The sequence below is a fragment of the Oncorhynchus tshawytscha genome, unplaced genomic scaffold, assembly GCF_018296145.1.
Source record: "Oncorhynchus tshawytscha isolate Ot180627B unplaced genomic scaffold, Otsh_v2.0 Un_scaffold_4419_pilon_pilon, whole genome shotgun sequence".
Classification (NCBI taxonomy): Eukaryota; Metazoa; Chordata; class Actinopteri; order Salmoniformes; family Salmonidae; genus Oncorhynchus; species Oncorhynchus tshawytscha.
This window is the reverse complement of record NW_024609529.1, coordinates 144,049-166,801: the sequence shown is the minus strand read 5'-3', so window position 1 is coordinate 166,801 and position 22,753 is coordinate 144,049. Positions and strand designations below refer to the sequence as shown.

The 22,753-nt window shown below is 46.0% G+C and overlaps 1 pseudogene; it reads left to right on the top strand.

Moving 5' to 3' along the window:
- The window catches only part of LOC112241049, a 49,513-nt pseudogene extending 32,185 nt beyond the window's left edge, over positions 1-17,328 (top strand).
- The last annotated feature ends 5,425 nt before the right edge of the window (positions 17,329-22,753 follow it).

The window sequence follows — 22,753 nt, the reverse complement described above, 5'->3', positions numbered from 1 at the left end:
GAGAACCCTCCTCCTCTAGTTGTCTAGTTAATATCTCAGAGAGAACCCTCCTCCTCTAGTTGTCTAGTTAATATCTCAGAGAACCCTCCTCCTCTAGTTGTCTAGTTAATATCTCAGAGAGAACCCTCCTCTAGTTGTCTAGTTAATATCTCAGAGAGAACCCTCCTCTAGTTGTCTAGTTAATATCTCAGAGAACCCTGCTCCTCTAGTTGTCTAGTTAATATCTCAGAGAACCCTGCTCCTCTAGTTGTCTAGTTAATATCTCAGAGAACCCTCCTCCTCTAGTTGTCTAGTTAATATCTCAGAGAACCCTGCTCCTCTAGTTGTCTAGTTAATATCTCAGAGATGAACCCTGCTCCTCTAGTTGTCTAGTTAATATCTCAGAGAACCCTCCCTCTAGTTGTCTAGTTAATATCTCAGAGAAACCCTCTCCTCTAGTTGTCTAGTTAATATCTCAGAGAACCCTCTCCTCTAGTTGTCTAGTTAATATCTCAGAGAACCCTGCTCCTCTAGTTGTCTAGTTAATATCTCAGAGAACCCTCCTCCTCTAGTTGTCTAGTTAATATCTCAGAGAACCCTGCTCCTCTAGTTGTCTAGTTAATCTCAGAGAACCCTCTCCTCTAGTTGTCTAGTTAATATCTCAGTGAACCCTGTCTCTAGTTGTCTAGTTATCTCTCTAGTTGTCTAGTTAATATCTCCAGAAATGCTCCTGGTTGTCTAGTTACATCTCAGTGATGTCCTCTAGTCATTATATCTCAGTGTTCCTCCCCTCCTCCTCCAGTACAGTGATGTCTCATTATATCTCTGTTAATCCATCCTCCTCCAGTAGTGATGTCTCAGAACTCTCTGCTCCTCCAGTCTAGTTGTCTCAGTTAGTTATATCTCAGAGAACCCTATCCTCTGTGTTCCTCCAGATCTCAGAGTTTATCCTGCTCCTCTCCTCAGAAAGAACCCTCCAGTTGTCTACAGTGATGTCTCATTATATCTCTGTGTTCCTCCATCCCTCTCTCCTCCTCCAGTACAGTGATGTCTCATTATATCTCTGTGTTCCTCCCTCTCTCCTCCTCCAGTACAGTGATGTCTCATTATATCTCTGTGTTCCTCCATCCCTCTCTCCTCCTCCAGTACAGTGATGTCTCATTATATCTCAGTGTTCCTCCATCCTCAGTACAGTGATGTCTCATTATATCTCTGTGTTCCCCCTCTCTCCTCCAGTACAGTGATGTCTCATTATATCTCTGTGTTCCTCCATCCCTCTCTCCTCCTCCAGTTCAGTGATGTCTCATTATATCTCTGTGTTCCTCCATCCCTCTCTCCTCCTCCAGTACAGTGATGTCTCATTATATCTCTGTGTTCCTCCCTCTCTCCTCCTCCTTCAGTGATGTCTCATAATATCTCAGCCCTCCTCCTCTGATATATCAGAGATGGTGTGTGTACTAACACTCCTCCTCTAGCTGCCCTATATCTCTGAAGCTTCTAGAACTGAAGAAAGATCTGACAGGTATCCAGGACCTGGCTATACCTGGCAGGGTAAGAGAACAGTTTTCCCTGGCTTTGCTTTGATGTCTCTCAGTTATGTCTCATTATATCTCTGTGTTCCTCCCTCTCTCCTCCTCCAGTTCAGTGATGTCTCATTATATCTCTGTGTTCCTCCCTCTCTCCTCCAGTACAGTGATGTCTCATTATATCTGTTATATCTCATTATATCTCTGTGTTCCTCCCTCCTCTCTCTCCTCCAGTTCAGTGATGTCTCATTATATCTCTGTGTTCCTCCCTCTCTCCTCCTCCAGTTCAGTGATGTCTCATTATATCTCTGTGTTCCTCCCTCTCTCTCCTCCTCCAGTTCAGTGATGTCTCATTATATCTCTGTGTTCCTCCCTCTCCTCCTCCAGTTCAGTGATGTCTCATTATATCTCTGTGTTCCTCCCTCTCTCCTCATGTCTCATATCTCTGTGTTCCTCCCTCCTCCTCCAGTCCAGTTCAGTGATATCTCTGTGTTCCTCCCACTCTCTCCTCCAGTACAGTGATGTCTCATTATATCTGTGTTCCTCCCTCTCTCCTCCAGTTCAGTGATGTCTCTGTGTTCCTCCCTCTCTCCTCCTCCAGTACAGTGATGTCTCATTATAACTCTGTGTTCCTCCCTCTCTCCTCCTCCAGTTCAGTGATATCTCTGTGTTCCTCCCTCTCTCCTCCTCCGGTTCAGTGATGTCTCATTATATCTGTGTTCCTCCCTCTCTCCTCCAGTTCAGTGATTCCCTGGTGTACACCAGCAGAGGTATGACAGCAGACAACCAGTTCAAAGTTCACGGCCAGCTGCCTCTCTACGGCATGACAGTAAGAGTCTCCAGAACCTGAACCATAACATTATGGGCCAGTTTCCTGGCCACACATTAAGCCTCGTCCTAAAACGCCAGATATATAGAGAAAACATTTATTCCAGGATTAGACTTAATGTGTGTCCGGGAAGCTGGCCCCATGCTGTTAGCTTCAGATAACATAACACAGCTGTAAATTAGTAGAGGTCACTCTCCTCTGATCCAACCTGTGTCTGTGTCCTCAGATCAGGGAGAGTGAGGATGAGTGGGGAGTTCCTCATTCCTTCACTCTGTTTGGTCAGCGCCAGTCTGTCGTCGTGGCAGCAAGGTACAAGTGTTCTTCGTGTTATTCCGTTTTCTAGATGTTTAGGGTGTTTTACAGTTTTCTAGATGTTTTAGGGTGTTTTACAGTTTTCTAGATGTTTTAGGGTGTTTTACAGTTTTCTAGATGTTTTAGGGTGTTACAGTTTTCTAGATGTTTAGGGTGTTCCAGGGTGGTTTAGTGTTTTAGGGTGTTCTAGAGCAGGGGTGTTAAACTCATTTAGCCCCAGGGGCCACAATCAGTCATCAGAGAGGTCCTAGCTGTGCATCTAACCCATGTCTGTACTCTGTACCTAGCTGTGTATCAGAGATGGTGAAATGGATGGAGGACATCAGGATGGCTGTAGTCCTGGTAGAACAGAGTAACAGACCTTCTACTGATCTACTGTCCACCAGTCGATCAGACCGCAGTAAGTCTTGTACCTGACCCCTAGACCTGATAGAGCAGAGTAACAGACCTTCTACTGATCTACTGTCCACCAGTCGATCAAACCACAGTAAGTCTTGTACCTGACCCCTGACCCCTAGACCTGGCTGAACAGATGAATGGTCTTTCCTCTGATTTACAGTCCACCAGTCAATCTGACCGCAGTAAATCACACTACCTACTGCTACTACTTCTACAGGTGGAGTTAAAGGGCCCACAGCAGCCATGAACAGCCCTAACTAACCTAACCTTCCCACAGAGTACAGGCTGAGTCCTAACTAACCTAACCTTCCCACAGAGTACAGGCTGAGTCCTAACTAACCTTCCCACAGAGTACAGGCTGAGTCCTAACTAACCTAACCTTCTCACAGAGTACAGGCTGAGTCCTAACTAACCTAACCTTCTCACAGAGTACAGGCTGAGTCCTAACTAACCTTCCCACAGAGTACAGGCTGAGTCCTAACTAACCTTCCCACAGAGTACAGGCTGAGTCCTAACTAACCTTCCCACAGAGTACAGGCTGAGTCCTAACTAACCTAACCTTCCCACAGAGTACAGGCTGAGTCCTAACTAACCTAACCTTCCCACAGAGTACAGGCTGAGTCCTAACTAACCTAACCTTCCCACAGAGTACAGGCTGAGTCCTAACTAACCTAACCTTCCCACAGAGTACAGGCTGAGTCCTAACTAACCTAACCTTCCCACAGAGTACAGGCTGAGTCCTAACTAACCTAACCTTCCCACAGAGTACAGGCTGAGTCCTAACTAACCTAACCTTCCCACAGAGTACAGGCTGAGTCCTAACTAACCTTCCCACAGAGTACAGGCTGAGTCCTAACTAACCTAACCTTCCCACAGAGTACAGGCTGAGTCCTAACTAACCTAACCTTCCCACAGAGTACAGGCTGAGCCCTAACTAACCTTCCCACAGAGTACAGGCTGAATCCTAACTAACCTTCCCACAGAGTACAGGCTGAGTCCTAACTAACCTAACCTTCCCACAGAGTACAGGCTGAATCCTAACTAACCTTCCCACAGAGTACAGGCTGAGTCCTAACTAACCTTCCCACAGAGTACAGGCTGAGTCCTAACTAACCTTCCCACAGAGTACAGGCCGAGTCCTAACTAACCTAACCTTCCCACAGAGTACAAGCGGAGTCCTAACTAACCTTCCCACAGAGTACAGGCCGAGTCCTAACTAACCTAACCTTCCCACAGAGTACAGGCCGAGTCCTAACTAACCTAACCTTCCCACAGAGTACAAGCGGAGTCCTAACTAACCTTCCCACAGAGTACAGGCCGAGTCCTAACTAACCTAACCTGTCTTTACCTGGCCTCCAACACGACCAAACTGTATAGACATGTGGCCTGCAACACGACCAAACTGTATAGACATGTGGCCTGTAACACGACCAAACTGTATAGATATGTGGCCTGCAACACGACCAAACTGTATAGACATGTGGCCTGCAACACGACCAAACTGTATAGACATGTGGCCTGCAACACGACCAAACTGTATAGACATGTGGCCTGTAAAATGGGCTTTGAGTCCATCAATTCACATGATCACTTCTCTTATTTAGGTTTTGTGACAAGGATGTTTTGTGCTCCGAGAAACAACCTTGAACTTATCGGACCTGAGGGGAAAGAAAAGCTTGTCCTCTGTTTCTGTTCGTCAACTTTTCATCAACTCCTCTTGCTGCTGTTCTCAGAGTCTCCAGAAGAGGGCGGTGTGGAGGCTGAGTCAGAGGAGGAGCTGAGTGCGTCTCGTAGCTCATTGGAGCGTCAGTCAGCACAGAGAGGAAACACGACGGTTCATGTCTGCTGGCACCGCAACACCTCTGTGTCCATGGTGGACTTTAGTGTGGCTGTGGAGGTACCTACCTGACCCACAGTACCGTCTAACCTCTCTGTTTCTGTCTAACCTCTCTGTCTTCTCTACCTACCTGACCCACAGTACCGTCTAACCTCTCTGTTTCTGTCTAACCTCTCTGTCTTCTGTCTACCTACCTGACCCACAGTACCGTCTAACCTCTCTGTCTTCTGTCTACCTACCTGACCCACAGTACCGTCTAACCTCTCTGTTTCTGTCTAACCTCTCTGTCTTCTCTACCTACCTGACCCACAGTACTGTCTAACCTCTCTGTTTCTGTCTAACCTCTCTGTCTTCTGTCTACCTACCTGACCCACAGTACCGTCTAACCTCTCTGTCTTCTGTCTACCTACCTGACCCACAGTACCGTCTAACCTCTCTGTCTTCTGTCTACCTACCTGACCCCCAGTACCGTCTAACCTCTGTTTCTGTCTAACCTCTCTGTCTTCTCTACCTACCTGACCCACAGTACCGTCTAAACTCTCTACCTACCTGACCCACAGTACCGTCTAACCTCTCTGTTTCTGTCTAACCTCTCTGTCTTCTGTCTACCTACCTGACCCACAGTACCGTCTAACCTCTCTGTCTTCTCTACCTACCTGACCCATAGTACCGTCTAACCTCTCTGTTTCTGTCTCACCTCTCTGTCTTCTCTACCTACCTGATCCACAGTACCGTCTAACCTCTCTGTTTCTGTCTCACCTCTCTGTCTTCTCTACCTACCTGATCCACAGTACCGTCTAACCTCTCTGTCTTCTGTCTTTTCTACCTACCTGACCCACAGTACCGTCTAACCTCTCTCTCTGTCTTCTGTCTTCTCTACCTACCTGACCCACAGTACCGTCTAACCTCTCTGTCTTCTCTACCTACCTGACCCACAGTACCGTCTAACCTCTCTGTCTTCTGTCTTCTCTACCTACCTGACCCACAGTACCGTCTAACCTCTGTCTCTGTCTAACCTCTCTGTCTTCTCTACCTATCTGACCCACAGTACCGTCTAACCTCTCTGTCTTCTCTACCTACCTGACCCACAGTACAGTCTAACCTCTCTGTCTTCTCTACCTACCTGACCCACAGTACCGTCTAACCTCTGTTTCTGTCTAACCTCTCTGTCTTCTCTACCTACCTGACCCACAGTACCGTCTAACCTCTCTGTCTTCTCTACCTACCTGACCCACAGTACCGTCTAACCTCTCTGTCTCCGTCTAACCTCTGTCTCTGTCTAATCTCTCTGTCTCCGTCTAACCTCTGTCTTCTCTACCTACCTGACCCACAGTACCGTCTAATCTCTCTGTCTTCTCTACCTACCTGACCCACAGTACCGTCTAACCTCTGTCTTCTCAACCTACCTGACCCACAGTACCGTCTAACCTCTCTGTCTTCTCTACCTACCTGACCCACAGTACCGTCTAACCTCTGTTTCTGTCTAACCTCTCTGTCTTCTCTACCTACCTGACCCACAGTACCGTCTAACCTCTCTGTTTCTGTTTTCTCAACCTACCTGACCCACAGTACCGTCTAACCTCTCTGTCTTCTCAACCTACCTGATCCACAGTACCGTCTAACCTCTCTGTTTCTGTCTTCTCTACCTACCTGACCCACAGTACCGTCTAACCTCTCTGTCTCCGTCTAACCCTCTGTCTTCTCTACCTACCTGACCCACAGTACCGTCTAACCTCTCTGTCTCCGTCTAACCTCTCTGTCTTCTCTATCTACCTGACCCACAGTACCGTCTAACCTCTCTGTCTTCTCTACCTACCTGACCCACAGTACCGTCTAACCTCTCTGTCTTCTCAACCTACCTGATCCACAGTACCGTCTAACCTCTCTGTCTTCTCAACCTACCTGATCCACAGTACCGTCTAACCTCTCTGTATTCTCTACCTACCTGATCCACAGTACTGTCTAACCTCTTTGTTTCTGTCCTCTCTACCTGCCTGACCCACAGTACCGTCTAACCTCTCTGTTTCTGTCTAACCTCTCTGTCTTCTCTACCTACCTTATCCACAGTACCGTCTAACCTCTCTGTCTTCTCTACCTACCTGATCCACAGTACCGTCTAACCTCTCTGTTTCTGTCTAACCTCTGTCTTCTCTACCTACCTGACCCACAGTACCGTCTAACCTCTCTGTCTCTGTCTTCTCAACCTACCTGACCCACAGTACCGTCTAACCTCTCTGTTTCGGTTTTCTCTACCTACCTGACCCACAGTACCGTCTAACCTCTCTGTCTCTTTCTAACCTCTCTGTCTCTGTCTTCTCAACCTACCTGACCCACAGTACCGTCTAACCTCTCTGTTTCTGTCTTCTCTACCTACCTGATCCACAGTACCGTCTAACCTCTCTGTCTCTTTCTAACCTCTCTCTCTGTCTTCTCAACCTACCTGACCCACAGTACCGTCTAACCTCTCTGTTTCTGTCTTCTCTACCTACCTGATCCACAGTACCGTCTAACCTCTCTGTCTCCGTCTAACCCTCTGTCTTCTCTACCTACCTGACCCACAGTACCGTCTAACCTCTCTGTCTCCGTCTAACCTCTCTGTCTTCTCTATCTACCTGACCCACAGTACCGTCTAACCTCTCTGTCTTCTCTACCTACCTGACCCACAGTACCGTCTAACCTCTCTGTCTTCTCAACCTACCTGATCCACAGTACCGTCTAACCTCTCTGTATTCTCTACCTACCTGATCCACAGTACTGTCTAACCTCTTTGTTTCTGTCCTCTCTACCTGCCTGACCCACAGTACCGTCTAACCTCTCTGTTTCTGTCTAACCTCTCTGTCTTCTCTACCTACCTTATCCACAGTACCGTCTAACCTCTCTGTCTTCTCTACCTACCTGATCCACAGTACCGTCTAACCTCTCTGTTTCTGTCTAACCTCTGTTTCTGTCTAACCTCTGTCTTCTCAACCTACCTGACCCACAGTACCGTCTAACCTCTCTGTTTCGGTTTTCTCTACCTACCTGACCCACAGTACCGTCTAACCTCTCTGTCTCTTTCTAACCTCTCTGTCTCTGTCTTCTCAACCTACCTGACCCACAGTACCGTCTAACCTCTCTGTTTCTGTCTTCTCTACCTACCTGATCCACAGTACCGTCTAACCTCTCTGTCTCTTTCTAACCTCTCTCTCTGTCTTCTCTACCTACCTGATCCACAGTACCGTCTAACCTCTGTCTTCTCTACCTACCTGATCCACAGTACCGTCTAACCTCTGTCTTCTCTACCTACCTGACCCACAGTACCGTCTAACCTCTCTGTCTCTGTCTTCTCAACCTACCTGACCCACAGTACCGTCTAACCTCTCTGTTTCGGTTTTCTCTACCTACCTGACCCACAGTACCGTCTAACCTCTCTGTCTCTTTCTAACCTCTCTGTCTCTGTCTTCTCAACCTACCTGACCAACAGTACCGTCTAACCTCTCTGTTTCTGTCTTCTCTACCTACCTGATCCACAGTACCGTCTAACCTCTCTGTCTTCTCTACCTACCTGACCCACAGTACCGTCTAACCTCTCTGTCTCTTTCTAACCTCTCTGTCTCTGTCTTCTCAACCTACCTGACCCACAGTACCATCTAACCTCTCTGTTTCTGTCTTCTCTACCTACCTGATCCACAGTACCGTCTAACCTCTCTGTCTCTGTCTTCTCAACCTACCTGACCCACAGTACCGTCTAACCTCTCTGTTTCGGTTTTCTCTACCTACCTGATCCACAGTACCGTCTAACCTCTGTCTTCTCTACCTACCTGACCCACAGTACCGTCTAACCTCTCTGTCTCTGTCTTCTCAACCTACCTGACCCACAGTACCGTCTAACCTCTCTGTTTCGGTTTTCTCTACCTACCTGACCCACAGTACCGTCTAACCTCTCTGTTTCGGTTTTCTCTACCTACCTGACCCACAGTACCGTCTAACCTCTCTGTCTCTTTCTAACCTCTCTGTCTCTGTCTTCTCAACCTACCTGACCAACAGTACCGTCTAACCTCTCTGTTTCTGTCTTCTCTACCTACCTGATCCACAGTACCGTCTAACCTCTCTGTCTTCTCTACCTACCTGACCCACAGTACCATCTAACCTCTCTGTCTCTGTCTAACCTCTCTGTCTTCTCTACCTACCTGACCCACAGTACTGGATATAACCTGATACAGAGAGGTGGGATATAACCTGGTACAGAGAGGTCTGATATAACCTGGTTCAGAGAGGTGGGATATAACCTGATATAACCTGGTACAGAGAGGTGGGATATAACCGGATATAACCTGGTACAGAGAGGTAGGATATAACCTGGTACACAGGTGGGATATAACCTGGTACAGAGAGGTGGGAAATAACCTGGTACAGAGAGGTGGGAAATAACCTGATATAACCTGGTACAGCGAGGTGGGAAATAACCTGATATAACCTGGTACAGAGGTGGGATATAACCTGATATAACCTAGTACAGAGATGTAGGAAATAACCTGGTACAGAGAGGTGGGATATAACCTGATACAGAGAGGTGAGATATAACCTGATATAACCTGGTACAGAGAGGTGGGATATAACCTGATATAACCTGATACAGAGAGGTGGGATATAACCTGATACAGAGAGGTGGGATATAACCTGATACAGAGAGGTGGGATATAACCTGACACAACCTGGTACAGAGAGGTGGGATATAACCTGATATAACCTGGTACAGAGAGGTGGGATTTAACCTGATATAACCTGGTACAGAGAGGTGGGATTTAACCTGGTACACAGAGGTGGGATATAACCTGATATAACCTGGTACAGAGAGGTGGGAAATAACCTGATGTAACCTGGTACAGAGAGGTGGGATATAACCTGATACAGAGAGGTGGGATATAACCTGGTACAGAGAGGTGGGATATAACCTGACACAACCTGGTACAGAGTGGTGGGATATAACCTGATATAACCTGGTACAGAGAGGTGGGAAATAACCTGGTACAGAGAGGTGGGCTATAACCTGATACAGAGAGGTGGGAAATAACCTGATAAAACCTGATATAGAGAGGTGGGATATAACCTGGTACAGAGAGGTGGGCTATAACCTGATACAGAGAGGTGGGCTATAACCTGATACAGAGAGGTGGGCTATAACCTGATACAGAGAGGTGGGCTATAACCTGATACAGAGAGGTGGGATATAACCTGGTACAGAGAGGTGGGATATAACCTGATACAGAGAGGTGGGATATAACCTGATACAGAGAGGTGGGATATAACCTGGTACAGAGAGGTGGGAAATAACCTGATATAACCTGATACAGAGAGGTGGGATATAACCTGGTATAACCTGATACAGAGAGGTGGGATATAACCTGGTACAGAGTGATGGGATTTAACTTGATATAACCCGATACAGAGAGGTGGGATATAACCTGATACAACCTGATACAGAGAGGTGGGATATAACCTGATACAGAGAGGTGGGATATAACCTGATACAGAGAGGTGGGATATAACCTGATACAGAGTGATGGGATATAACCTGATACAACCTGATATAGAGAGGTGGGATATAACCTGATACAGAGAGGTGGGATATAACCTGATACAGAGAGGTGGGCTAAACCTGATACAGAGTGATGGGATATAACCTGATACAGAGAGGTGGGATATAACCTGATACAGAGAGGTGGGATATAACCTGATACAGAGAGGTGGGATATAACCTGATACAGAGAGGTGGGATATAACCTGATACAGAGAGGTGGGATATAACCTGGTACAGAGAGGTGGGATATAACCTGATATAACCTGATACAGAGAGGTGGGATATAACCTGGTACAGAGTGATGGGATATAACCTGATATAACCTGGTACAGAGAGGTGGGATATAACCTGATATAACCTGGTACAGAGAGGTGGGAAATAACCTGATACAACCTGGTACAGAGAGGTGGGATATAACCTGATATAACCTGGTACAGAGAGGTGGGATATAACCTGATATAACCTGGTACAGAGAGGTGGGATATAACCTGATATAACCTGGTACAGAGAGGTGGGATATAACCTGATACAACCTGGTACAGAGAGGTGGAATATAACCTGATATAACCTGATACAGAGAGGTGGGATATAACCTGGTACAGAGAGGTGGGATATAACCTGATACAACCTGGTACAGAGAGGTGGGATATAACCCTATATAACCTGATACAGAGAGGTGGGATATAACCTGGTACAGAGAGTTGGGATATAACCTGATATAACCTGATACAGAGAGTTGGGATATAACCTGATATAACCTGGTACAGAGAGGTGGGATATAACAACATTATAACTTCAAGACCAGACAACCTGTGTTAATCTCTTCTGCTATTGGTTACTCCTGTGTTAATGTCTCTTCTTGTTGGTCCTTTCTCCCCCTATCAGAACCAGTTATCAGGTAACCTGCTGAGGAAGTTTAAGAACAGTAATGGATGGCAGAAACTCTGGGTGGTCTTCACCAACTTCAGCCTGTTCTTCTACAAGTCACATCAGGTAAGGACCCTAACCTAAACCTAACTCTAACCTAAACCTAACTCTGGGGGTCTTCACCAACTTCAGCCTGTTCTTCTACAAGTCACATCAGGTAAGGACCCTAACCTAAACCTAACTCTAACCTAAACCTAACTCTAACCTAAACCTAACTCTAACCTAAACCTAACTCTAACCTAAACCTAACTCTGGGGGGTCTTCACCAACTTCAGCCTGTTCTTCTACAAGTCACATCAGGTAACATCAGGTATCTCTATATAGTATTTATTATGGGATGCAGTAGTCTAAAGGTCATCTCTGTTCCCTATAGGATGACTACCCTCTGGCCAGCCTCCCGTTGCTAGGCTACTCGTTGACGGTTCCCGCGGAGACAGAGAACATCCAGAAGGACTACGTTTTCAAGCTCCACTTCAAGTCTCACGTGTACTACTTCAGATCAGAGAGCCAGTACACCTTCCAGAGGTCAGTTCCCTTGGCAACCTGTTGTGTGGTGTTATCTTCAGTAGTGTGGTAGTGTAGTGTTGTCTTCAGTAGTGTGGTGTTGTCTTGTCTTCAGTAGTGTGGTGTTGTCTACAGTAGTGTGGTGTTGTCTTGTTGTCTTTAGTAGTGTTGTCTTCAGTAGTGTGGTGTTGTCTTGTGGTGGTGTCTTGTTGTCTTTAGTAGTGTTGTGTTGTCTTGTTGTCTTTAGTAGTGTTGTCTTCAGTAGTGTGGTGTTGTCTTGTTGTCTTCAGTAGTGTGGTGTTGTCTTCAGTAGTGTTGTGTTGTCTTGTTGTCTTTAGTAGTGTTGTCTTGTTGTCTTCAGTGGTGTTGTCCTCAGTAGTGTGGTGTTGTCTTGTTGTCTTCAGTAGTGTGGTGTTGTCTTGTTGTCTTCAGTAGTGTGGTGTTGTCTTGTGGTGGTGTCTTCAGTAGTGTGGTGTCTTGTTGTCTTTAGTAGTGGTGTCTTCAGTAGTGTGGTGTTGTCTTGTTGTCTTCAGTAGTGTGGTGTTGTCTTCAGTAGTGTGGTGTTGTCTTCAGTAGTGTGGTGTTGTCTTCAGTAGTGTGGTGTTGTCTTGTTGTCTTCAGTAGTGTGGTGTTGTCTTCAGTAGTGTGGTGTTGTCTTCAGTAGTGTGGTGTTGTCTTCAGTAGTGTGGTGTTGTCTTGTTGTCTTCAGTAGTGTGGTGTTGTCTTGTTGTCTTCAGTAGTGTGGTGTTGTCTTGTTGTCTTCAGTAGTGTGGTGTTGTCTTCAGTAGTGTGGTGTTGTCTTCAGTAGTGTGGTGTTGTCTTCAGTGGTGTGGCGTTGTCTTCAGTGGTGTGGTGTTGTCTTCAGTAGTGTGGTGTTGTCTTCAGTGGTGTGGTGTTCAGTGGTGATGTCTTCAGTAGTGTGGTGTTGTCTTCAGTAGTGTGGTGTTGTCTTGTTGTCTTCAGTAGTGTGGTGTTGTCTTGTGGTGGTGTCTTCAGTAGTGTGGTGTCTTGTTGTCTTTAGTAGTGGTGTCTTCAGTAGTGTGGTGTTGTCTTGTTGTCTTCAGTAGTGTGGTGTTGTCTTCAGTAGTGTGGTGTTGTCTTCAGTAGTGTGGTGTTGTCTTCAGTAGTGTGGTGTTGTCTTGTTGTCTTCAGTAGTGTGGTGTTGTCTTCAGTAGTGTGGTGTTGTCTTCAGTAGTGTGGTGTTGTCTTGTTGTCTTCAGTAGTGTGGTGTTGTCTTGTGGTGGTGTCTTCAGTAGTGTGGTGTTGTCTTGTTGTCTTCAGTAGTGTGGTGTTGTCTTCAGTAGTGTGGTGTTGTCTTCAGTAGTGTGGTGTTGTCTTCAGTGGTGTGGTGTTGTCTTCAGTGGTGTGGTGTTGTCTTCAGTAGTGTGGTGTTGTCTTCAGTGGTGTGGTGTTCAGTGGTGATGTCTTCAGTAGTGTGGTGTTGTCTTCAGTAGTGTGGTGTTGTCTTGTTGTCTTCAGTAGTGTGGTGTTGTCTTGTGGTGGTGTCTTCAGTAGTGTGGTGTCTTGTTGTCTTTAGTAGTGGTGTCTTCAGTAGTGTGGTGTTGTCTTGTTGTCTTTAGTAGTGTTGTCTTCAGTAGTGTGGTGTTGTCTTGTTGTCTTCAGTAGTGTGGTGTTGTCTTCAGTAGTGTGGTGTTGTCTTTAGTAGTGTTGTCTTCAGTAGTGTGGTGTTGTCTTGTTGTCTTCAGTAGTGTGGTGTTGTCTTCAGTAGTGTGGTGTTGTCTTTAGTAGTGTTGTCTTCAGTAGTGTGGTGTTGTCTTGTTGTCTTCAGTAGTGTGGTGTTGTCTTCAGTAGTGTGGTGTTGTCTTCAGTAGTGTGGTGTTGTCTTCAGTAGTGTGGTGTTGTCTTCAGTAGTGTGGTGTTGTCTTGTTGTCTTCAGTAGTGTGGTGTTGTCTTAAATAGTGTGGTGTTGTCTTCAGTGGTGTTGTCTTCAGTAGTGTGGTGTTGTCTTCAGTAGTGTTGTCCTCAGTAGTGTGGTGTTGTCTTGTCCTCAGTAGTGTGGTGTTGTCTTGTCTTCAGTAGTGTGGTGTTGTCTTGTTGTCTTCAGTAGTGTGGTGTTGTCTTCAGTAGTGTGGTGTAGTCTTGTTGTCTTCAGTAGTGTGGTGTAGTCTTCAGTAGTGTGGTGTTGTTTTCAGTAGTGTGGTGGTGTCTTCAGTAGTGTGGTGTTGTCTTGTAGTCTTCAGTAGTGTGGTGTTGTCTTCAGTAGTGTGGTCTTGTTGTCTTCAGTGGTGTTGTCTTCAGTAGTGTTGTGTTGTCTTGTTGTCTTCAGTGGTGTTGTCTTCAGTAGTGTTGTGTTGTCTTGTCTTCAGTAGTGTGGTGTTGTCTTCAGTAGTGTTGTCTTGTTGTCTTCAGTAGTGTTGTCTTCAGTAGTATGGTGTTGTCTTGTTGTCTTCAGTAGTGTGGTGTGGTGTTGTCTTCAGTAGTGTGGTGTTGTCTTCAGTAGTGTGGTGTTGTCTTCAGTGGTGTGGTGTTGTCTTCAGTGGTGTGGTGTTGTCTTCAGTGGTGTTGTCTTGTTGTCTTCAGTAGTGTGGTGTTGTCTTCAGTGGTGTGGTGTTGTCTTCAGTAGTGTGGTGTTGTCTTCAGTGGTGTGGTGTTGTCTTCAGTGGTGTGGTGTTGTCTTCAGTAGTGTGGTGTTGTCTTCAGTGGTGTGGTGTTGTCTTCAGTAGTGTGGTGTTGTCTTGTTGTCTTCAGTGGTGTGGTGTTGTCTTCAGTGGTGTGGTGTTGTCTTCAGTAGTGTGGTGTTGTCTTCAGTAGTGTGGTGTTGTCTTCAGTAGTGTGGTGTTGTCTTCAGTAGTGTGGTGTTGTCTTCAGTGGTGTGGTGTTGTCTTCAGTGGTGTGGTGTTGTCTTCAGTGGTGTTGTCTTCAGTAGTGTGGTGTTGTCTTCAGTGGTGTGGTGTTGTCTTCAGTGGTGTGGTGTTGTCTTCAGTGGTGTGGTGTTGTCTTCAGTGGTGTTGTCTTCAGTAGTGTGGTGTTGTTTTCAGTAGTGTGGTGTTGTCTTCAGTAGTGTGGTGTTGTCTTGTAGTCTTCAGTAGTGTGGTCTTGTTGTCTTCAGTGGTGTTGTCTTCAGTAGTGTTGTGTTGTCTTGTTGTCTTCAGTAGTGTTGTGTTGTCTTCAGTAGTGTGGTGGTGTCTTGTAGTCTTCAGTAGTGTGGTGTTGTTTTCAGTAGTGTGGTGTTGTCTTGTAGTCTTCAGTAGTGTGGTGTTGTCTTCAGTAGTGTGGTCTTGTTGTCTTCAGTGGTGTTGTCTTCAGTAGTGTTGTTGTCTTGTTGTCTTCAGTGGTGTTGTCTTTAGTAGTGTTGTGTTGTCTTGTTGTCTTCAGTAGTGTTGTCTTCAGTAGTGTTGTGTTGTCTTGTCTTCAGTAGTGTGGTGTTGTTTTCAGTAGTGTGGTGGTGTCTTCAGTAGTGTGGTGTTGTCTTGTAGTCTTCAGTAGTGTGGTGTTGTTGTCTTCAGTGGTGTTGTCTTCAGTAGTGTTGTCTTGTTGTCTTCAGTGGTGTTGTCTTCAGTAGTGTTGTGTTGTCTTGTTGTCTTCAGTGGTGTTGTCTTCAGTAGTGTTGTGTTGTCTTGTTGTCTTCAGTGGTGTTGTCTTCAGTAGTGTTGTGTTGTCTTGTTGTCTTCAGTGGTGTTGTCTTCAGTAGTGTTGTGTTGTCTTGTCTTCAGTTGTGTTGTCTTGTCTTCAGTAGTGTTGTCTTGTTGTCTTCAGTAGTGTTGTGTTGTCTTGTTGTCTTCAGTAGTGTTGTGTTGTCTTGTTGTCTTCAGTAGTGTGGTGTGGTGTTGTCTTCAGTGGTGTGGTGTTGTCTTCAGTGGTGTGGTGTTGTCTTCAGTAGTGTGGTGTTCAGTGGTGATGTCTTCAGTAGTGTGGTGTTGTCTTAAGTAGTGTGGTGTTGTGTTGTCTTCAGTAGTGTGGTGTTGTCTTGTTGTCTTCAGTGGTGTGGTGTTGTCTTCAGTGGTGTTGTCTTCAGTAGTGTGGTGTTGTCTTCAGTGGTGTTGTCTTCAGTAGTGTGGTGTTGTCTTCAGTGGTGTTGTCTTCAGTAGTGTGGTGTTGTCTTCAGTAGTGTGGTGTTGTCTTCAGTGGTGTTGTCTTCAGTAGTGTGGTGTTGTCTTCAGTAGTGTGGTGTTGTCTTGTTGTGTTGTCTTGTTGTCTTCAGTGGTGTGGTGTTGTCTTCAGTGGTGTTGTCTTCAGTAGTGTGGTGTTGTCTTCAGTAGTGTGGTGTTGTCTTCAGTGGTGTTGTCTTCAGTAGTGTGGTGTTGTCTTCAGTAGTGTGGTGTTGTCTTGTTGTGTTGTCTTGTTGTCTTCAGTGGTGTGGTGTTGTCTTCAGTGGTGTTGTCTTCAGTAGTGTGGTGTTGTCTTCAGTGGTGTGGTGTTGTCTTCAGTGGTGTGGTGTTGTCTTCAGTGGTGTGGTGTTGTCTTCAGTAGTGTGGTGTTGTCTTGTTGTTTTCAGTAGTGTGGTGTTTGGTAGTGCTACCTGTGTCTTCCTCCAGGTGGATGGAGGTGATCCGTAGTGCTACCTGTCTGTCTCTAACCTGTCTGTCTGTCTCCAGGTGGATGGAGGTGATCCGTAGTGCTACCTGTCTGTCTCTAACCTGTCTGTCTGTCTCCAGGTGGATGGAGGTGATCCGTAGTGCTACCTGTTGAGCTAGTCGACCCCTCCTGAGCCAGAGGAAGGATCCTTACTGACCACGGAGCCAGTGAGGACTAGGAGGACACTGACCAACCCTCTTCTAGTCTGCTCCTTCCTGCCCTTTAGGCCTCTTCTAGACGGCTCCTTCCTGTCCTTTAGGCCTCTTCTTTCACCCTGCCCTCTCTTCACCTCTGGAGTACCGGCTCACTTTACTCCAGGTTACTTTACTAACCACCTGTCTGTATTGCCACAACGTGACCCTTTTGGGTGTATATCCTCCTTCTCTCTCTATATGAAAACTCACTTTCTCTAAATACTCTGGCCATGAGGAGATATTCTCCTCCAGGAATTTACGACCTCTCTGACCACAGCATCCTGGGTGTAGGAGACAGAGAGATGGTGCAGAGGTATGACACCGGTGACCCCGCACATTGACTCTGTACCGGTGCCCCCTGCATATAGTCTCATTACTAACCGGTGCCCCCTGCATATAGTCTCGCTATGATTATTATTACTGCTGCTCTTTAATTATTTGTTAATTTTAGTTCTTATTCATTATTTTTTACTGCATTGTGACTAATCAAATTTGATTTCAATCTTTTCTTGCCCATTCACCCTCTGAATGGCAAAGAATCATTATTTAACCCGTCTCCTCCCCTTCATCTACACTGATTGAAGTGAATTTAAGGTGACATCAATAAGGGATCCTGGATTCACCTGGTCAGTCTGTCATGGGAAGAATGAATGTGCTAAACATTGAGATAGTAAATGAATGATAGGAAATGAAAGAGACTGGGTGTTCTGTTAGAATGGATCTCTGAAGAAAGACAGAAGGCTTTGGAATGTGTTTGATGGAGGAGAGGACAGCAATGCGTTGATACATGGGGGAGACAGATGGATATCTGTGGATTAGGTGAAGGAGGGGTTGAGGTCAGGAGGAGAGGAGAGAGATGTGTTGATACATGGGGAGACAGATGGACATCTGTGGATTAGGTGAAGGAGGGGTTGAGGTCAGGAGGTGAGGACAGAGATGTGTTGATACATGGGGAGACAGATGGACATCTGTGGATTAGGTGAAGGAGGGGTTGAGGTCAGGACAGAGATGTGTTGATACATGGGGAGACAGATGGACATCTGTGGATTAGGTGAAGGAGGGGTTGAGGTCAGGAGGTGAGGACAGAGATGTGTTGATACATGGGGAGACAGATGGACATCTGTGGATTAGGTGAAGGAGGGGTTGAGGTCAGGAGGTGAGGACAGAGATGTGTTGATACATGGGGAGACAGATGGACATCTGTGGATTAGGTGAAGGAGGGGTTGAGGTCAGGAGGTGAGGACAGAGCTGTGTTGATACAGGGGAGACAGATGGACATCTGTGGATTAGGTGAAGGGGGGGTTGAGGTCAGGACAGAGATGTGTTGATACATGGGGAGGCAGATGGACATCTGTGGATTAGGTGAAGGAGGGGTTGAGGTCAGGAGGTGAGGACAGAGATGTGTTGATACATGGGGAGACAGATGGACATATGTGGATTAGGTGAAGGAGGGGTTGAGGTCAGGAGGTGAGGACAGATGTGTTGATACATGGGGAGACAGATGGACATCTGTGGATTAGGTGAAGGAGGGGTTGAGGTCAGGAGGTGAGGACAGAGATGTGTTGATACAGGGGAGACAGATGGACATCTGTGGATTAGGTGAAGGGGGTTGAGGTCAGGACAGAGATGTGTTGATACATGGGGAGGCAGATGGACATCTGTGGATTAGGTGAAGGAGGGGTTGAGGTCAGGAGGTGAGGACAGAGATGTGTTGATACATGGGGAGACAGATGGACATCTGTGGATTAGGTGAAGGAGGGGTTGAGGTCAGGAGGTGAGGACAGAGATGTGTTGATACAGGGGAGACAGATGGACATCTGTGGATTAGGTGAAGGAGGGGTTGAGGTCAGGACAGAGATGTGTTGATACATGGGGGAGACAGATGGACATCTGTGGATTAGGTGAAGGAGGGGCTGAGGTCAGGACAGAGATGTGTTGATACAGGGAGACAGATGGACATCTGTGGATTAGGTGAAGGAGGGGTTGAGGTCAGGAGGAGAGGAGAGCGATGTGTTGATACAGGGGAGACATCTGGGTATTAGATGAGAGGTTGAGGTCAGGACAGATTCTCTGAAGAGAGTAATTTAATGTTTGGTATCCTGTTACTCTCTTTATTAGCTTCCTGTGGAGCCATGAAATGTAGGGATTGGAGAGAAAGGGGAGTGTCTTAAGTAGGATGTATATAAACTGTGAAGTCTGAAATCTTTAGCTGTCTGATTTTCTGCTGTACAGAACCTTTGGGAAATGATTAAACTTGGTTAAAGCTTCTCTAGAGTCTGAGTTATTTACTCTGAAAAATAAGAACCTAACAGTGGTATGATATAAGTCTATAATGTAAAGTCCCACTAATGGTCTCTCAACAACATAGTCATGTCCTGTCCCACTAATGGTCTCTCAACAACATAGTCATGTCCTGTCCCACTAATGGTCTCTCAACAACATAGTCATGTCCTGTCCCACTAATGGTCTCAACAACATAGTCATGTCCTGTCCCACTAATGGTCTCTCAACAACATAGTCATGTCCTGTCCCACTAATGGTCTCAACAACATAGTCATGTCCTGTCCCACTAATGGTCTCTCAACAACATAGTCATGTCCTGTCCCACTAATGGTCTCTCAACAACATAGGTCAGTCATGTCCTGTCCCACTAATGGTCTCAACAACAGGTCAGTCATGTCCTGTCCCACTAATGGTCTCAACAACATAGGTCAGACATGTCCTGCAGCAGGTGATCACTCACTACAGTGATCAGACATTTCCTGCAGCAGGTGATCACTCACTACAGTGATCAAACATGTCCTGCAGCAGGTGATCACTCACTACAGTGATCAGACAGTTTAGCTTCATAGAGGAATGTATAATTGTAGTAATTTTTACAGGTCCCAACACCTACAGTCTAAAGTGCTTTCTAGCTAATGTACTGTTAGCATAACAGGTCCCAACACATACAGTCTAAAGTGCTTTCTAGCTAATGTTCTGTTAGCATAACAGGTCCCAACACGTACAGTCTAAAGTGGTTCTGCTACAGAGTAGTCAAACAACATTATCTGACAGTAGCTAATGTTCTGTTAGCATAACAGGTTCTGATACGGAGTAGTCAAAACAACATTATCTGACAGTAGCTAATGTTCTGTTAGCATAACAGGTTCTGATACGGAGTAGTCAAAACAACATTATCTGACAGTAGCTAATGTTCTGTTAGCATAACAGGTCCCAACACGTACAGTCTAAAGTGCTCTCTAGCTAATGTTCTGTTAGCATAACAGGTCCCAACACGTACAGTCTAAAGTGCTCTCTAGCTAATGTTCTGTTAGCATAACAGGTCCCAACACGTACAGTCTAAAGTGCTTTCTAGCTAATGTTCTGTTAGCATAACAGGTCCCAACACGTACAGTCTAAAGTGCTTTCTAGCTAATGTTCTGTTAGCATAACAGGTCCCAACATGTACAGTCTAAAGTGCTTCTGCTACAGAGTAGTCAAACAACATTATCTGACAGTAGCTAATGTTCTGTTAGCATAACAGGTTCTGATACGGAGTAGTCAAAACAACATTATCTGACAGTAGCTAATGTTCTGTTAGCATAACAGGTCCCAACACGTACAGTCTAAAGTGCTCTCTAGCTAATGTTCTGTTAGCATAACAGGTCCCAACACGTACAGTCTAAAGTGCTTTCTAGCTAATGTTCTGTTAGCATAACAGGTCCCAACACGTACAGTCTAAAGTGGTTCTGCTACAGAGTAGTCAAACAACATTATCTGACAGTAGCTAATGTTCTGTTAGCATAACAGGTTCTGATACGGAGTAGTCAAAACAACATTATCTGACAGTAGCTAATGTTCTGTTAGCATAACAGGTCCCAACACGTACAGTCTAAAGTGCTCTCTAGCTAATGTTCTGTTAGCATAACAGGTCCCAACACGTACAGTCTAAAGTGCTTTCTAGCTAATGTTCTGTTAGCATAACAGGTCCCAACACGTACAGTCTAAAGTGGTTCTGCTACAGAGTAGTCAAACAACATTATCTGACAGTAGCTAATGTTCTGTTAGCATAACAGGTTCTGATACGGAGTAGTCAAAACAACATTATCTGACAGTAGCTAATGTACTGTTAGCATAACAGGTCCCAACACGTACAGTCTAAAGTGCTTTCTAGCTAATGTTCTGTTAGCATAACAGGTCCCAACACGTACAGTCTAAAATGCTTTCTAGCTAATGTTCTGTTAGCATAACAGGTTCTGCTACAGAGTAGACAAACAACATTATCTGACAGTAGCTAGGTCACATGACATGGGTCAGGTAAGAAACGATAGACATGTAGAACTACAGTAGGGTTTGGTAGTACTGTACCAATGACTGGACCCAGTATGGTAGATAGGACTGGACCCAGTATGGTAGATAGGACTGGACCCGGTACACTCTGACTGGACCCAGTAGATAGGACTGGGCCCAGTATGGTAGAAGGGACTGGACCCAGTATGGTAGAAGGGACTGGACCCAGTATGGTAGAAGGGACTGGACCCAGTACGGTAGATAGGACTGGGCCCAGTACGGTAGATAGGACTGGGCCCAGTACGGTAGATAGGACTGGGCCCAGTATGGTAGAAGGGACTGGACCCAGTATGGTAGATAGGACTGGACCCAGTATGGTAGATAGGACTGGACCCAGTATGGTAGATAGGACTGGGCCCAGTATGGTAGAAGGGACTGGGCCCAGTATGGTAGATAGGACTGGGCCCAGTATGGTAGATGGGACTGGGCCCAGTATGGTAGATGGGACTGGGCCCAGTATGGTAGATGGGACTGGACCCAGTATGGTAGATAGGACTACTTGAGGTGAGGGAGAAAGTGTGGTGGGACAAGTATTCGTTAGCTAGCCAATTTATCTGATCAAATAATTGAGTTCATGGTGTGAAAATTAGCTGCTAATAAAGTCAGACAGCTGACGCTAGCTAGCTAACGTTACATCATCAGACAGCTGAAGCTAGCTAGCTAGCTAACGTTACATCAGACAGCTGAAGCTAGCTAGCTAACGTTACATCATCAGACAGCTGAAGCTAGCTAGCTAACGTTACATCATCAGACAGCTGAAGCTAGCTAGCTAGCTAACGTTACATCAGACAGCTGAAGCTAGCTAGCTAACGTTACATCAGACAGCTGAAGCTAGCTAGCTAACGTTACATCAGACAGCTGAAGCTAGCTAGCTAACGTTACATCATCAGACAGCTGAAGCTAGCTAGCTAACGTTACATCATCAGACAGCTGAAGCTAGCTAGCTAGCTAACGTTACATCATCAGACAGCTGAAGCTAGCTAGCTAACGTTACATCATCAGACAGCTGAAGCTAGCTAGCTAACGTTACATCATCAGACAGCTGAAGCTAGCTAGCTAGCTAACGTTACATCATCAGACAGCTGACGCTAGCTAGCTAACGTTACATCATCAGACAGCTGAAGCTAGCTAGCTAACGTTACATCATCAGACAGCTGAAGCTAGCTAGCTAGCTAACGTTACATCATCAGACAGCTGAAGCTAGCTAGCTAGCTAACGTTACATCATCAGACAGCTGAAGCTAGCTAGCTAGCTAACGTTACATCATCAGACAGCTGAAGCTAGCTAGCTAACGTTACATCATCAGACAGCTGAAGCTAGCTAGCTAACGTTACATCATCAGACAGCTGACGCTAGCTAGCTAACGTTACATCATCAGACAGCTGAAGCTAGCTAGCTAGCTAACGTTACATCAGACAGCTGACGCTAGCTAGCTAGCTAGCTAATGTTACATCATCAGACAGCTGAAGCTAGCTAGCTAACGTTACATCATCAGACAGCTGAAGCTAGCTAGCTAACGTTACATCATCAGACAGCTGAAGCTAGCTAGCTAACGTTACATCAGACAGCTGAAGCTAGCGTTACATCAGACAGCTGAAGCTAGCTAGCTAACGTTACATCATCAGACAGCTGAAGCTAGCTAGCTAACGTTACATCATCAGACAGCTGAAGCTAGCTAGCTAACGTTACATCATCAGACAGCTGAAGCTAGCTAGCTAACGTTACATCAGACAGCTGACGCTAGCTAGCTAACGTTACATCAGACAGCTGACGCTAGCTAGCTAACGTTACATCAGACAGCTGAAGCTAGCTAGCTAA